Consider the following 14,136-nt stretch of genomic DNA (forward strand, 5'->3'; position numbering starts at 1 on the left):
AGGAGCAAAGCAACAGAAATCTCTGACCTGATTGGCTCTGACCAAAAATCTCCATATGAAAAGAGGAAGATTCAACCATCCAAACCGCCAGCCTTCTCCACTTTTTTTTTCATCTGAATATTCTATCCTGGGTATTCAGGATGCTTTGTAGGGAGGGAAATGAAACTTCCTCCTTAGCCCCTTTCCTTCTTTCTTATCATTAGTACCCTGACATGGCAAGGAGCTCCCTAACTAGGCTCCGAAGCCCCCTTGGCACAAGTGGGACAAAGAAGTATTCAGCACCACGGACAGCATCACACTCCCTTCGGTGTTCATTAAAGCCATGTTTTATCCATTTTACTCTCAGGTAAATAAAAATATTTTTAAAATACTTCCCTAAGGCCTTGTTTAGAGCTCCAGCTTCCCCTTCTATTAATTTAATGTTACCTTATGGATATGAATGTAATTTTTATATATCATTAAATCCAAAGGCTATCCCATGCCTACCTCCCTGTACCCATCCCACCACCTATCCTCACCTTTTATTTTCTGTTTTGGGGCAGTTCTCAGCAGAATTCACTATATGCCCACATTATCTATGCTCATGGGAAAAACCACAGAAACACATAGGATTTCTTGAGTGTGCATGTCTGCATGTCTTTAGCCCCATCCATAGGCCTCAGGCTGAGTTGAATTAGAGAGGCAGGGAGCAAGCCTGGTAGGAGCTGTTTTGTGTGGGGATCTATCCTGCTTTGCTGACGTCCCGGTTGCCATGGTGCTAGGTAACTGCTGAAGGGGATGATTTCTTTCAGAAACAGTCACCATGGGACCCAGCTGACTACAGAAAGGCACAGGGAAAAGGGCCAAATTGCTCAGGAAGACTTTCAATTAGCATTTTCAGAGCCAAACTTACCTAATGAGCCCTTTCCTTACTGAATTGTTGCTGACCCTGAATCTTGAAAAGATTCTAGGAATTAGCAGGGACACTGCAATGGTAACTCCCTCCATCCTCCACTGTTTCTTTCCTTAAAAGTCTATGTAGGTGCAACTGAAGGAAAATGCCAGCTTTATAGAATGACAATGGAGTGGGATCATAGTGCGCTGGGGAGGACACGAGAAACGTATCTCTCCTCAGGTTGGGGCTTCTGACTGTTGTGAAGCTATTTATCTAAGTACTACAGCCTTAATTGGGAGAGACTTTAGAAACATACCTGATGGCTGACACTAGGAACAATGTGAGAATTTTACAGGAGAAAAGATAAATATTTTTAATGTGAATTGCTAAATTATTTTAAATAAAAATAAATTTGATTATTAAGATCAATTCCTTGAATAGAGTTTGGACTACCCCAAATCAGGAATTTAAACTAGCTATATATTTGTCTTATAAGGCCAGCATATAACTGATTATTTCTAACTCAGAATCCTAACTATGGCAATTCTGAATATTTATGTTTGGTGGAAGAAATGCCGACTTGCAATGTACAGAAATGCAAACTCTAAGAAAAGAGGTAGCACAAGAGAGCTGGAGTATAACTTCAAGAAATTGAAACTCCTTCCTAGCTTAACATCCACAGCTTATTTTAGGAGAGGAGTCAGGTTAATTCTAGTTTTTCTATATGAGGCTCGCAGAGAAATTCACTTCTATTAATCCTAATACTTGCCATTTTCAGAAAATTCATTTATTGGGAAAACTGGATATGCATTTGAGGAAATTCTTAGAGAACCAGCAAGCTGGTAACTTAGATATCATCTCTCTTCTTAGTTAATAAGAACAACAAAAACAGCTAATATTTAACATGTGCCAGGTATTTAGTACATGATATCATTTAATACTATCAAACCATGAGACAGGTACTATTAACATTCCTGTTTTGCAGATGGAGGAAACTAAGGCTTAAAGAGGATAAGTAATATGCCCCAATCTGCACAGCCATTTAGTGTGGGAGCTGGATTTGAAACTATTTAATCTGATTCCAGATCAGGCACACTATACTATATTATTCTGCATCGTGAATAATGGACTAGACTAAAATAACTTGTCAATTTAACGTAAAGTGATTCGCTAAAAGAAATCAAAAAGATTGCTTTAAATTATTTGAGACCAAAAAAAAGAGCCAAGTTATTCATTCCTTTTAGGGTGATTACATGTGTACATCATAGCTTAATTATAAAATAATAATTTTCAAAGGACTCATAATCCAGAAAATTATTAAGAATTACTATAAAACATGTTGTGTAACATAATAATTCTGTTTAAAAAAATTAAATTTGTAATCACTAAACTTATTCCTAGCCACTTGGAAGATAAAGAGACAGTTGTTTTCCATCTGAACCTATAAACCCCCACAATACTTGTGTGGCTGAGGTAGTATTTTGAAAGTGATTTATGTGATTTTTTTTCTCCTTTGCCTGGGGAATCAGTTGCCTTAGGGACAGAAAGTGTGGTGCGCTGTTCAGAACTTAGAAAAGGAAAGAAAAGAAAGGACTATTCAGCTTCTGAAATTCAAAATAAGAGTGTGCATCAAGGTACTAAGCTTGAAATCCAGGCTATTGTTTTGAAAGCCATTCTCAAAATTCCTTTATTTCAGCCTTTCCTTGTCATCAACCAAAGGTACAAGACTGCTCAGTGTTCTGTCCTGTAGAGCAGGTCTTCAGACTGGGACAGGCAAAAACTTTCCCAGAGCATACAGTTTTATGGGAACTAATTTCTAGATCCTCAACTTCTTCAAGTATGCTTTCCAAAACTGATCTTCCAGAGAACTGGTGTAATCCAGTTGTCATGCTGGTTCTTGGTTCCCACCCAGTAGTTTTTCTTCCATTTTACCATAGAATGGTGAACCTCAAACCCATCTTTATCTCAAATCTACAATGATGCACTGCCTAGATTTAAAAAGCTCCTGGTAAAACCCCTGCAAAAAACAACAATAACAACAACAACAACAAAAAACAGGAAATATTGGCAATGCTATAGAGATATTAGTGAATAGCTCCAATAATTGGCCAACAAATCCTTTAAAAAGTCAGGAGCTTTCCAAATGCTTTAAACAAAATTGAAAGCAAATCACTATCCCAACTGTCCATTGAGAGATTCATTGAAATAATTTTCTTAGAAGAAAGCTCCTTTTACAGAAGAATGTCAGCAAATAAATGTAGAATAGTTAGAATGCTATTTTTACAGCCCCCAATAAAATAACTCATTCAGACAAACACCACAAAAGTATTCAAGCCATCAGATGACAAATTGTCGGGACAGGTTATTTGTAGGTCTACAAACTGCAATGGGAAATCTGTCCTTTTTCAATGGTGAGACTGGGTGGGTAGGTCACTATCTTAAACAAGTGACCAAATTAATATCACTAGTAGTGGAATAACCTCAAATTTTATGCCTAATATGAAGCAATGTGATCTACCCAATATTACTGATGAGGTATTCTTTCTAAAAATGTGTAACCTGAATCTAATCAAACCTCTATGCATAATGTCTAGTGAAAAAAAAAGGACAAAGGTTAAAGAAGCAAGTTATATCATGAGAAAAATAATCGGCCAAATAGTGAATACAGAATATTCTACAAGAGTACTGGTCTGGATTTATCAAAAAGTAAATGTCATGAAATATAAAAAGGTGTGCTGTTTGAAAGATGTACTCTTATAGATAAGACTAAACACACCAATTTCAAAACATGTAATCTGATGAGATGCAATTGGGGAGGGAGGGAGAGTTGTTATAAAATAGCCATCAAATATTTTTGGAGAACTGGGCAAATCAGCATTGTGCATTGGATATCAGATGGTATCATAGGATTTTTATTTATATTAGGTGTGAGAAAAGAATTGTAGTTATTAGGAGAACTTCCTTATTCTAGGAGATGCTGAAGTATTTAAGGATACATATCAAGGTGAATGGTTCAACAACAAAAAATATGTATGCACATATACAGAAAGAAAAATATGACAAAACATTAATAATTGGTGGATCTAGGAGAAGAGTGTAGGGGTGTTTCTTGTACTTTCAACTTTTTTGTCTGGATGAAAATGAAAAAGAAATAAATATGGCTTTATTGAAGAAGAAGAACATGTCACATGGAAACTTAAGAGTATGTCCTTCTCTGAATTTCGAGTTTAGTGACAGAGAGAGAGAGAGACAGACAGAGAGAGAGAGAAAGAACAGTCAGTCACTGGGCTTGCCTTCTCTTTAGGCCAAAGTTAGATATGAATGTATTCATTTTCTATTGTAGCTGTAATAAGTTACCACAAACATAGAGGCTTACAACAACACAAATGTGTTGTTTTACAGTTCTGTAGGTTAGAAGTCCAACATGGGTTTTACTTGGTTAAAATCATGGTGATTGCAGGGCTGTGTTTGTTTCTGAAGGCTATAGAGAGAATCTATTTCCTTGTCTTTTCCAGCCACCCACATTCCTTGGTTCATAGTCCCCTTAACCATCTTTGAAACTAACTTTGTATCCCTCTAACCATTATTCCATAGTCATATGTCCCTCTGATTGACCTCAGACTGGAAAGCTCCTTTTAAGGACCCATGTCATTAGACTGGGCCCACCCAGATAATCCAGGTTAATCTCCCCTCTCAAGGGCCTTAACTTAATCCCAACCACAAAAGTCTCTTTGCCCTATAAGGTAACACATTCACATTAGGATATGAACATCATCAGGGGGTCCTTATCCTGTATACCACAATGAGTTACCTCATGTTGAGAGGAACACTCAGGGCAAAGGATCTCTGCCATTGCTCCCTTTTTGGGACCACTGTCCAGGCCCCTCATATCTCATTCCCTGCGCTTTCCATGGCTGTTCAGGCCAGTGGCAAGTCCCAAACAGCATGGTCAGACAGAGACAGAGCAAGTATCCTAAGCCCTCCTTGTTCCCTTGAAGCATGGATGCTGAATTAACAGCCAGTGGGCTTCCCATGGCCAAGTGAGGTCACTCCATAGCAGGGGTCAAGGGAAAGCTGAGTCAGCAAGAGGAGGTGGCCCATACTCCCTGGGAGATTTGCCTGAAGCCAAAAATAGGCCATGAATTCACCAGCTGCAGGCTTCAGCATCAAAGGTCAACAGGTTCCGCAGATAGTAGATTGATAAAGAATACTGTGCCAGAAACCTGACAGTGCACACAGGTCCAGAATGAAGCCAGGGGATACCCTCTCTCTCACCAAATCCAAAAGGATTTGTACGTTACCCCTTCTAGATTCTTGTAGGGAGAAGTGTCAACCAATTCATCTTCACACCTCTAGGATCTAAAAAACAAGGCAGGTGTCAACAACAGTGTTCTAGCACACTGAACAAGCATGACATTTGGGACTAACTTAAAGCAACTTAATTTTTATTTTCCACTGTCCTGTGGAATCACTCTGTTTGTTCTTCTCCCAACCCTGAATGAAAACTTGGGCAGTCCTATTCCTTTTTCTGGTCGCTTTTATTAAGAGAAGTTAGTAAATAAATTATTCAGTCCTGTACAGTAGTCAAAACCTGTCACCTGACTTAAATTTAAGGGTTTTCTCCCTCCACTCAGTTTGTGCTTGCTGTAGATAGGAAAGCTTAATTTAGGGAGTGTGGCCACTTAGCTCGTTCCCTGATTTGTTTGTCTAACAGCACTCCAATAACTTCATTTAAATATCCTCTTCAAAACTCCTTTAGAGTCTTCCTCTTGACTCTTTTATGCCCTTGATATGGGTGAGAGTTTAAGAGCAGTCTAACCTGTTTTCACCCTCGCACATTTTGCAAAAGTCCTACAGAGTGGTCAGTCTCTGGTATCTTGTTGTAGGATCTCAGGCAGCCCTCCTATTTTAACATACATTTACAATAGCTTAACTAAAGTGTTACCACTTGTGATTTTTCTATTTCTAACTTTCAACCTGTTTTCCTCATCACTTGAGTCTCCTATCCTTCTATCCCACTCCACTCTTCATTTCTGCATTATCTGCTATTCACCCACTTCAGAACTTCCAGTTATTGACCTCTACAGTCTCTGAATCCCTTGTCTCCTTACATAGGAGAACACATTTAGCCATTTCACCAATTCTCTTGTTAGACAAACTAATGTTTTCTCAAGAAAAGGGATCCAATTAGATAGGTTACCTTATGTGGCAAAAGATATTCCTGACCAGTACTGCTACATTTGGGTCTTGACATCCAATGACTGAAGTAGTAGGTGGTTTCTGAATAACTTATATTCCTAGAAACCAGAGTTATCCTACTAGAAAGTAACTTACCTCTAACAAGCTCAAATTCCTGACCCGGACATGCCATCCTCCTATTTCAAGGGATTCTTTATTCATTGAAAGGCTACAAAAACAGGCTTGAACCTTAAATTTTTCATCTGTTAGTAGCAATGAAACCATTTGGGTAGTCAGAGCAGCTACGTCAATCCTGACAGGCTACGGGAAGAGGCTTCATTATCAATGGCCTGCTGTACATTCTTTCCTATGTGAACCCTCCCACTGGGGAAAAACATCCACATGCACACACTTCAGTGATGCTTTGATGCCCCTCCCCAACCAGTGGTAAAGAGCAGGTCGTAAAGTTCACCTCATCCCTCTATTGTATTAGCCCTGCTGATGACCCAAGATTCACCACAGGGTAAAGCATTAAAGACATCACCATTTGCATTGCCTTTGCTAGATCAAAGACCAGCCTGGGAGACTTGAATTCCTCTTCTGCAGCAAATTCGGTATAGTCCTGGGACCTACATTAATGATCTCATCACCAACCTTTCCCCAATCAGGTTGCTTATCACCTTCTTATCATAGTGGCCTTTTCCCTGAATACAGCTCATTATGCCCTACTCATCTGGCCATGTCAAGCTCTAGGTTTTATTTTTCCAGATACTTTTCAAATATATAGCTATCCAGATCAGGTGGTCTTAAACCACAGGTCTAATTTCTTCTCTCCTCCTGCTAGAGGGAACTCTTAAAGCAGTGGTTCTCAACCTCATTAGCAAAAATGAAGAGCTTTAAAAAATACTGATGTCCAGGCTCCACTCCTAGAGATTCTGCTTTAATTGGTCTAGGGTACCGCCTTTGCATGAGAATTTTTTAAAGCTGTCCAGGTGATTCTAATATGAAGGCAAGGTAGAGAACCTACCTTAAGGCTCACTAAATAAAGATGGACCTATGTTAAATAGAGCATCCAATTTGATGAGTAGATGGCATGCATAAATGTGGTGGGAGGCTCAGAGAAGAAACTCTCATTTGTTGATCATATGCTATATACAAAGTTCTATGCTAGTAACTCATGCAGTCTTTTCAACAGTACCTTTTTTCATCTTTACAATCATCCTATGAGGTAGGCATTATTATCCTTATTGTATAAATAGGGAAACTTAGACTCAGAGAAGTCACTGAGAGTGACTGGCAGACCCAAGAGATAAATTCCAGGACTAATTCCCAATTCCACACACTCTCTGTGACACCATGCTTGAACGCCATATCTCTTACAGCTAGATGACTCCCAACCCTAAAACAAGACACCCAGGCTTTAATCTAGAAATCCTATTGCATCCAAGGATTTTTCCTGCAACGTTTTCCCATGAACTCCATATATATATATATACATATATATATATGTGTGTGTGTGTGTGTGTGTGTGTGTGTGTGTGTGTGTATATAGCCCAGCTACTAGGTTATACTTTAGGCTGCCAAAATGAAGAACTTCGGGAAGAACTTTTTGATATGGGACTACCATATCTGGCTCTTTATTGAAGTGCTTCCATTCTGTACCTGCTAGCTTAAATCCTGTGGCTTTCTATATTTAGTTTTTCTTACAGATGAAGCTATATTGCTTACCTGCAAGCCATTCTTTTGCTGGTCTAGTAAAATTGTGTGCTCCATCAGCATCCTCTGCCTTGAAATCCAGACAGTAGAAAAAGGATCAAAATATACTGGCTAAACTGCATAAGACTGCTGACAATATTGAGATGGATTCTAATACCTAGTGAACTGGGAGGCTAAAGGCTGGAAGTACGTACTTTTGTAATGTGCCAGTGGCACATCTAACTTGGTAGCTAAATTCCACCATTTCATTCCACGAAATCTACATTTCATTCTGGCTGAGGTATGGGGTTGGTGGGAGGTGGTAAGGACTAGGGGTTTCATTGGGAGAGAACACTTCAGGCGTTGGGTGGTACCTTTAAGATGTTGCAGGACAAAATCCAATGCTCATGCAGGTGTCCCATGTATCCTGAGAGAGAAAGAGGTCAGATTAGTCACTCTCAAGACAGTTCCCAAATTCTTGGCTCCCGTTACCTTAACTGTTTTTCCTGATCCCAATTTAGCCCTTACTCAGGACTATGGCTTCTAGAATCCTCCTTGTTCCACTCACTTAGGGACGTCTCACTTTTCACCTTACACATCAAGGACTAAATGTGTGGCATTTCTGCTTTTGTTTACAAACATGCATAGGTTCACACTGTTTTAGGGAAACTTCCTCTACTGCCAACAAACAGATCTTCCTAGTCTCACCTCGCGGGTGTGGTGTGTAGTAACTGCCTTAATTTACCTCTCAAATTTTCCCATCTCCTTTCCACCGCATTCTTAGTTCACACTCACATCATGTCCTGGTCTCCATTAAAAATATATATATTTTTTAAAATATTGATCCCTCAGATTTATTCCTTTGTCGCTTCCAGTTATCTTTCCAAATACATAAAACTCATCATCCTTATTTTCAAACCTTGATCGGCTCTGCCACGCCCACTCCTTCACTACCAGCTTCGCTGTAACTTCCTCCTCTCATAGAGTTCACAGCCAATATATAATAACGGAGAGAAGGGACGACCATACAGGCATGTGGAGTTGTGACTGCAAAATCTCGAAGAATGTACTATTTTGTGCTTGAATCTGTCAGATCATCGTGACCCACCTTTCTCGAGGACCAAATTTCGTTGGCTATAATCAGGCAGAAAGTTTTGAAATTTTTTCGCGCTAAAACGATTCGTTCGACGCAGGCGCAAACGTAGATTTGGGGGATCCACTCTTCGCGCAGGCAGATCTCGCGTTGTTTTGGGAAGCCGGAGAGTGAAAATGGATTTGTGTGTGTGGCGTTGAGGCTTTTTTTTTTTAATGGAGCGCAGATGCACTAGTGCTGCAGTCGAATAAAAAATCAGGAGTCGGCGGCGAGAATAAATGAGGCTAGTATATCTAGCCGACACACTAACGGCAGCTCTCTGGGCCCAAGGAATTCTATGGAGGATTTCCCTGCAAGGCCCTGAAGGCCGCACAGGTTCTTCGGAGACAAAATCCAGATATATGTTAAAATAGGTAAAGCTAACCAGTTTATCACCTTTGGACGCAGCGTTTTGTTTTGGCACGTCTCACCTATACGAAAAATCCCATTGGCTACCGACCACTTTAACCTCCAGCTGCCGTTGCGCCTGCGCAGAAGTTTGTTTACTAACTCGGGCGGCTCTCCTGTTTTCAGATCGCCGGCGTTTACTGTCTTGATGTGTAATTTGTAATGAAAATCATACTCAGTTTGGGGAGTAAGAACAGGACAGTTTCAGTGTAAGTCTGAAGCCAGTGAAAATACGAAACGGTAATGAATACTAAACACTCGGAAAGCGTTGCGTTTCGAGGAATATCTATCTTGATAATGAACTTAACAAAGATGATAGCACTTTAACTAAAACTAAGGAGTGATTGATTAGCAGCGACCGTAAACCCAAAAGCATAGGTAGTATTTAGGTACCTATTTAAAATATGGACTCTGTTATGGTAAAGATACAAATATGCTTAAACCTGAGGCCAACCTCGAGCAATACTTGCATGACTAAGACTAAGTCAAAAAGGCAACCATGCAAATTTTGAAACTAAAAAGAGAAATGACTCTAGAAGCAATAGCCAGAAAAAGCACAAACCAACAAGCATATTTTTAAAAAATGGTTTTAAGTTCCCTTCAAAGACAGTTTCAGCTGGCTTAGAAGGCTATTTACTTACAAGATGAGAAGATAAGGTGAAACTTCATGTCATGGATATGACTGAATCCGTTTGAAAATAAAAAAGGCAAACTGGCTTTTTAAAAAGTGGAAGAATTTTTAATGACGCAATTTTTAATTTTAATGAAGAATTTTTCATTTTTAATGGTGCTCAGAAAACCTTAAATAATTGGTGGATTCAGCCAAACCTGGATCTTAGATAAAAACGAGGAAATTAACAATTTGGCAATTTTATTGGATTCTATTTGTCATGTTTTAAATGAAAAATTCGAAGACTTTATAAAAGTGAGGTGTTTAGGTAGCATGACATGAAAAGTAAAGAAAATGTATAGACATGTGAGTTGGGGCCAAACTTTGAAGGCTGTGGGAACTTCTAGCATCATTCATAGATGCTTCATCTAAAAAAATTAGCCTTTGGATTTTTCTTATACACAATAGGATATGACAGTAAAATTAAATCTAGCAATTTGGATATTTACCTTTTAAGGCAAATTTGTACCAAAGTCAGAAGTGACTTTGCTTGCTTCATTTTCTAGAGGTACATGCATTTGGTTGCGGTAAGGCTACTGTAACCAGTTTTTCTAAGCCAGGGTTGAATTGACATTTGCTTCATGACTGGTCTTAGGGTTTATACAGATTAGGTACATTTAAGGTGAGTTGATTCCTTATTCACCTTAATGATTAAGACCAACATAAAAATGGCTTACTTTGTCAAGACAACAACTGTAAAACAAGCTTGAGTACTTTTGTTGCACATGAAGAGATGAGTCTAATGAAAATTAAATATAGGAATTGGATGAAGAGTTCATAACTGAATCCTTAGAGAAGATTGTGATAAATGTGATGAAAATGATAGTGTAAGACTAGTAATGGTCAAATAAAACTTCATCTGTTTACTGAAAAAAAAATCCTTTGATAAGTAAAATAAACTCTCTAATGTATTGGTTTCCCATTCAGTCGGTCATATGACTTGGGAAATAATCTTACCAAAATTTCCACAATCAGCTGAAAAAGTTATCCTTGCCATTTATGTAGCAGCATTTGGGCACGTGCTCCCATAATTAATCTGACATTGTAAAGCAGTTAAAAAATGCTGTCATCCGTATGCACATATTTATATGAGCCTGGGTTCTTGAATTATTCTGACCCCGAGATAAGAGAAATTGCTGAACATAAATCTGATATGCGTTCCCAACTACCTAAAATTGGTTGAATAAACATAATCTTATTAAGTGAATGATAGTAACCTTTTTTCATGATAGATAACCTTTTAGACTAGATAATAGATAATTTTATTTTTAAAAAGAAACATGTATTAAGGCCTATTTGCAGTGTTTGTGCATGAATCCTTTAGTAATGAACAAGGGACTTCAAAGAAATTTTGCTGCTCCTTCTAGCTCTGCACTCTTGAGTGTTGGGAATAATTCCAGCACTCTTGTTATTCACACACATACACACAAAGAACGCTTCAATAGGTAGACGGGAATCCTCAGGAAGGAAGCTGGAGAGGGGTGGAAATGAGAGAAAAAGGGGTGAACTTTGGTTGTAAACATTAGGTAATGCCCATTGAGGAGGACATCTTCTTTGATGAAGCACTCTTCCTTGTGCTAAGGAACTTCATCCCCCCCACCTCCCTCCAATGCCCATATTCGTATGGGTGGTTTCTTCATTTCACTTATATCTCTGATCAGGAAAGATGCCTTTCTGTTCTGACATCCTCAACATATTAAAGAGTCTTCTGTCATAGTCATGAGAATGCTGCCATAGCTCCAAACATAATGTTCTCATATGAAATGTTCCAAACAAAAAGGAAGAGGTATAAGTGAATTAACAACAACAAAAAAGCCTTTCTCCTTGTGACCTCTCTCTCCTTATCAGGGCCTAAAATCATTCCCTTTTGACTTAACAGACTTCCCTTTACATCTCATCGATTAAAACTATATTATTTGACTACCCCAAGCTTCCAGGAAGGCTAGGAAAGTACGTACAGGGAAAACATGTATGTTCTTTAAAATGGTGCGCTGAGAATAACAGCACTTATGGGAAATAAAAGGTTAGGAGCAGATCGCTCAAAACCTATGCAACTTTGTTACTTGAAAACTCTAAAAGCTACTGTGCTAATAAAAATAGTAACATAATTAAAACTGCACTGGCATTTCTACTCAACATCACAGTCATTCTTTAGAGCTACACTGTCCAATATGGTAAGCATTAGCCATGTGAGGCTATCGAACATTTAAATGTGCTAATACAAATTGAGATGTGCTGTAAGTGTAAAATATACACCAGATTTCAAAGACTTAGCCCGAGAAAAATATAAAGTATCTCATTAATAGTTTTTCTATTGATTACATGTTGAAATAGCATTTCACCTGTTTGTTTTTTTAACTTTTACTTTTAAAAAATGTGGCTCCTAGAAAACTTTAAATTGGGTATTATATTATTATTATTTCTATTGGACAGCACTGCTTTAACCCTGTGTATGTGCTTCCTCCTTGGACATATAGATCCTTGAGGGTTCTAATTAAAAGCAATTTCATCGAAATTAAAAATCTGATCCAGGATTTAGCTTTCTTGGTTAATCAGCCCAACACACACACACACACACACACACACACACACACACACACACACACACGAAGAAATTATTTCACACCTTCATTTACATTGCATCTTCACCATATAATATTGTGAAAAGCTTCAACAAGCCTCTATTTGCATTAAAAGAAGGCATTTCTGAAGAATTTTTTTTTCCTTATGGTCTTTATATTGCTAAGGTTTTCTATTTAATAGTGGTTGCTTAAAATGTGTGTGCTGGGAAAAATAATGAACAAATATAATTTCTGAATTATGTTGATGTTATTTCCCCAATTGCATATGAGCTATTAATGCCTTTATCGGGCTTTTATTGTGGGAGATAGGACTGCCAGTATGCCAAAGAAAGAGAGAATTTTAACCCTATATTTTTAAAGCATTGGTATATGATTATGGGCCATCTCAGACAGTGTCAGTGAACAATAGCAGGAGAATAAGATGACTCTTCTAATCACTACATTAACATTTAGTAAATTGTTCCATTTGCTTAACTTACTAATTCCTTCTCGGCTAAAAATCTATTGAGTTCTTAAGACTCATTTCAAAAGCAACCTCTTTAGTCATGCCTTCTCTGATCTTTAGAACCTTCTTAGAACTTTGCTTATACTATCTTTTTATAGCACACATAGTTGACTTTGTACTAATATTATTGTCTCTTTGCTTAATTTTTATATATAGAATAAATCTCCCCCATTGAAGACAGTGATCGTATTTTATTCACTTTTCAAAATTCTGCGGATTACTGGTTTTATGGTTCATGCAGATTAGGCACACTTAAGTTTTTGTTGAATTTAATTGTGCTATATCTATCCTAAAATGATTTAAATAATAGAATATTTTTAAAATTTCAAGTATGAGTTGATATTTGACTCAAATCTCCAATGCTTAAAAAATGTACAACAGAATGCTCTGTATAGAATAGTTTTAGAAAATCAGAGTAAACATGTTAGAGTATGCACTGATAGATTTTTTAAAAATTATTTTAAGTGAGTATGACTAAATTCACAGTAAATATAGACCTATAGTAAATTTTTTCAAAGACTAGTTTTCTGGCTCTCCCTCTAACCACCCTTCCTCAGTGCTTTTTCCCTTTCCTCCTCTATTTTAAATTCCTTGTGTTTTCTATACTTCACTGTTTTGACAATTGCTGAAAACAAGAGATCGGTAAGAGATGTCTAATTTTTAAGTCTAAAACATCATAACTGCACTTAAAATCCTGAGTAGTAAGCATTCTTGTTAAGTAACAGTTATGATGAGTTTAGTAATTATTAACCCTGTCCATCTAATTATATTATTCTTTGTCCCTGTAATCAGGACACTCAAGAACGATGATTTAATTCTGTTCTAGTCTTTTCACTTGGATATATAGTATACTGACACAAATCTCATCTTGACTGATAAACTGGACTTAGAAGAGCTCTTTTAGAATGACTTAGAAGCAAAAGAGAATCTACAATTTAGGCAATCAGTAACAGTTTCCCTAAGTTTTCTACTATTTATTTTCATTCTTGTATCATGTTCCTGCGCCTTTCCTACTGAGCTGGGGATCCCTCAAATACTTGTCTCTGTTGCTTATTTATCTCTATGACTCCAGCACTCACATAATGCCTGACA

At 37.8% G+C, this 14,136-nt stretch overlaps 1 protein-coding gene across 8 annotated transcripts in view; it reads right to left on the reverse strand.

Moving 5' to 3' along the window:
- The window catches only part of GPR19 (G protein-coupled receptor 19), a 20,603-nt gene extending 11,591 nt beyond the window's left edge, over nt 1–9,012 (reverse strand). For 2 of the 8 annotated variants that reach the window (XM_015589972.2, XM_015589967.2), the window contains exons 1-2: nt 8,856–9,012; nt 8,122–8,174 (exon numbers count right to left, since the gene is read on the reverse strand). The gene's annotated coding sequence lies outside the window, so the exon portion shown is untranslated. The other 6 variants (XM_015589966.2, XM_015589970.2, XM_015589965.2 and 3 more) reach the window with 6 other exon arrangements.
- Nucleotides 9,013–14,136: the final 5,124 nt, after the last annotated feature.

This window comes from Pteropus alecto, unplaced genomic scaffold (genome assembly GCF_000325575.1).
Source record: "Pteropus alecto unplaced genomic scaffold, ASM32557v1 scaffold103, whole genome shotgun sequence".
NCBI classification, from domain to species: domain Eukaryota; kingdom Metazoa; phylum Chordata; class Mammalia; order Chiroptera; family Pteropodidae; genus Pteropus; species Pteropus alecto.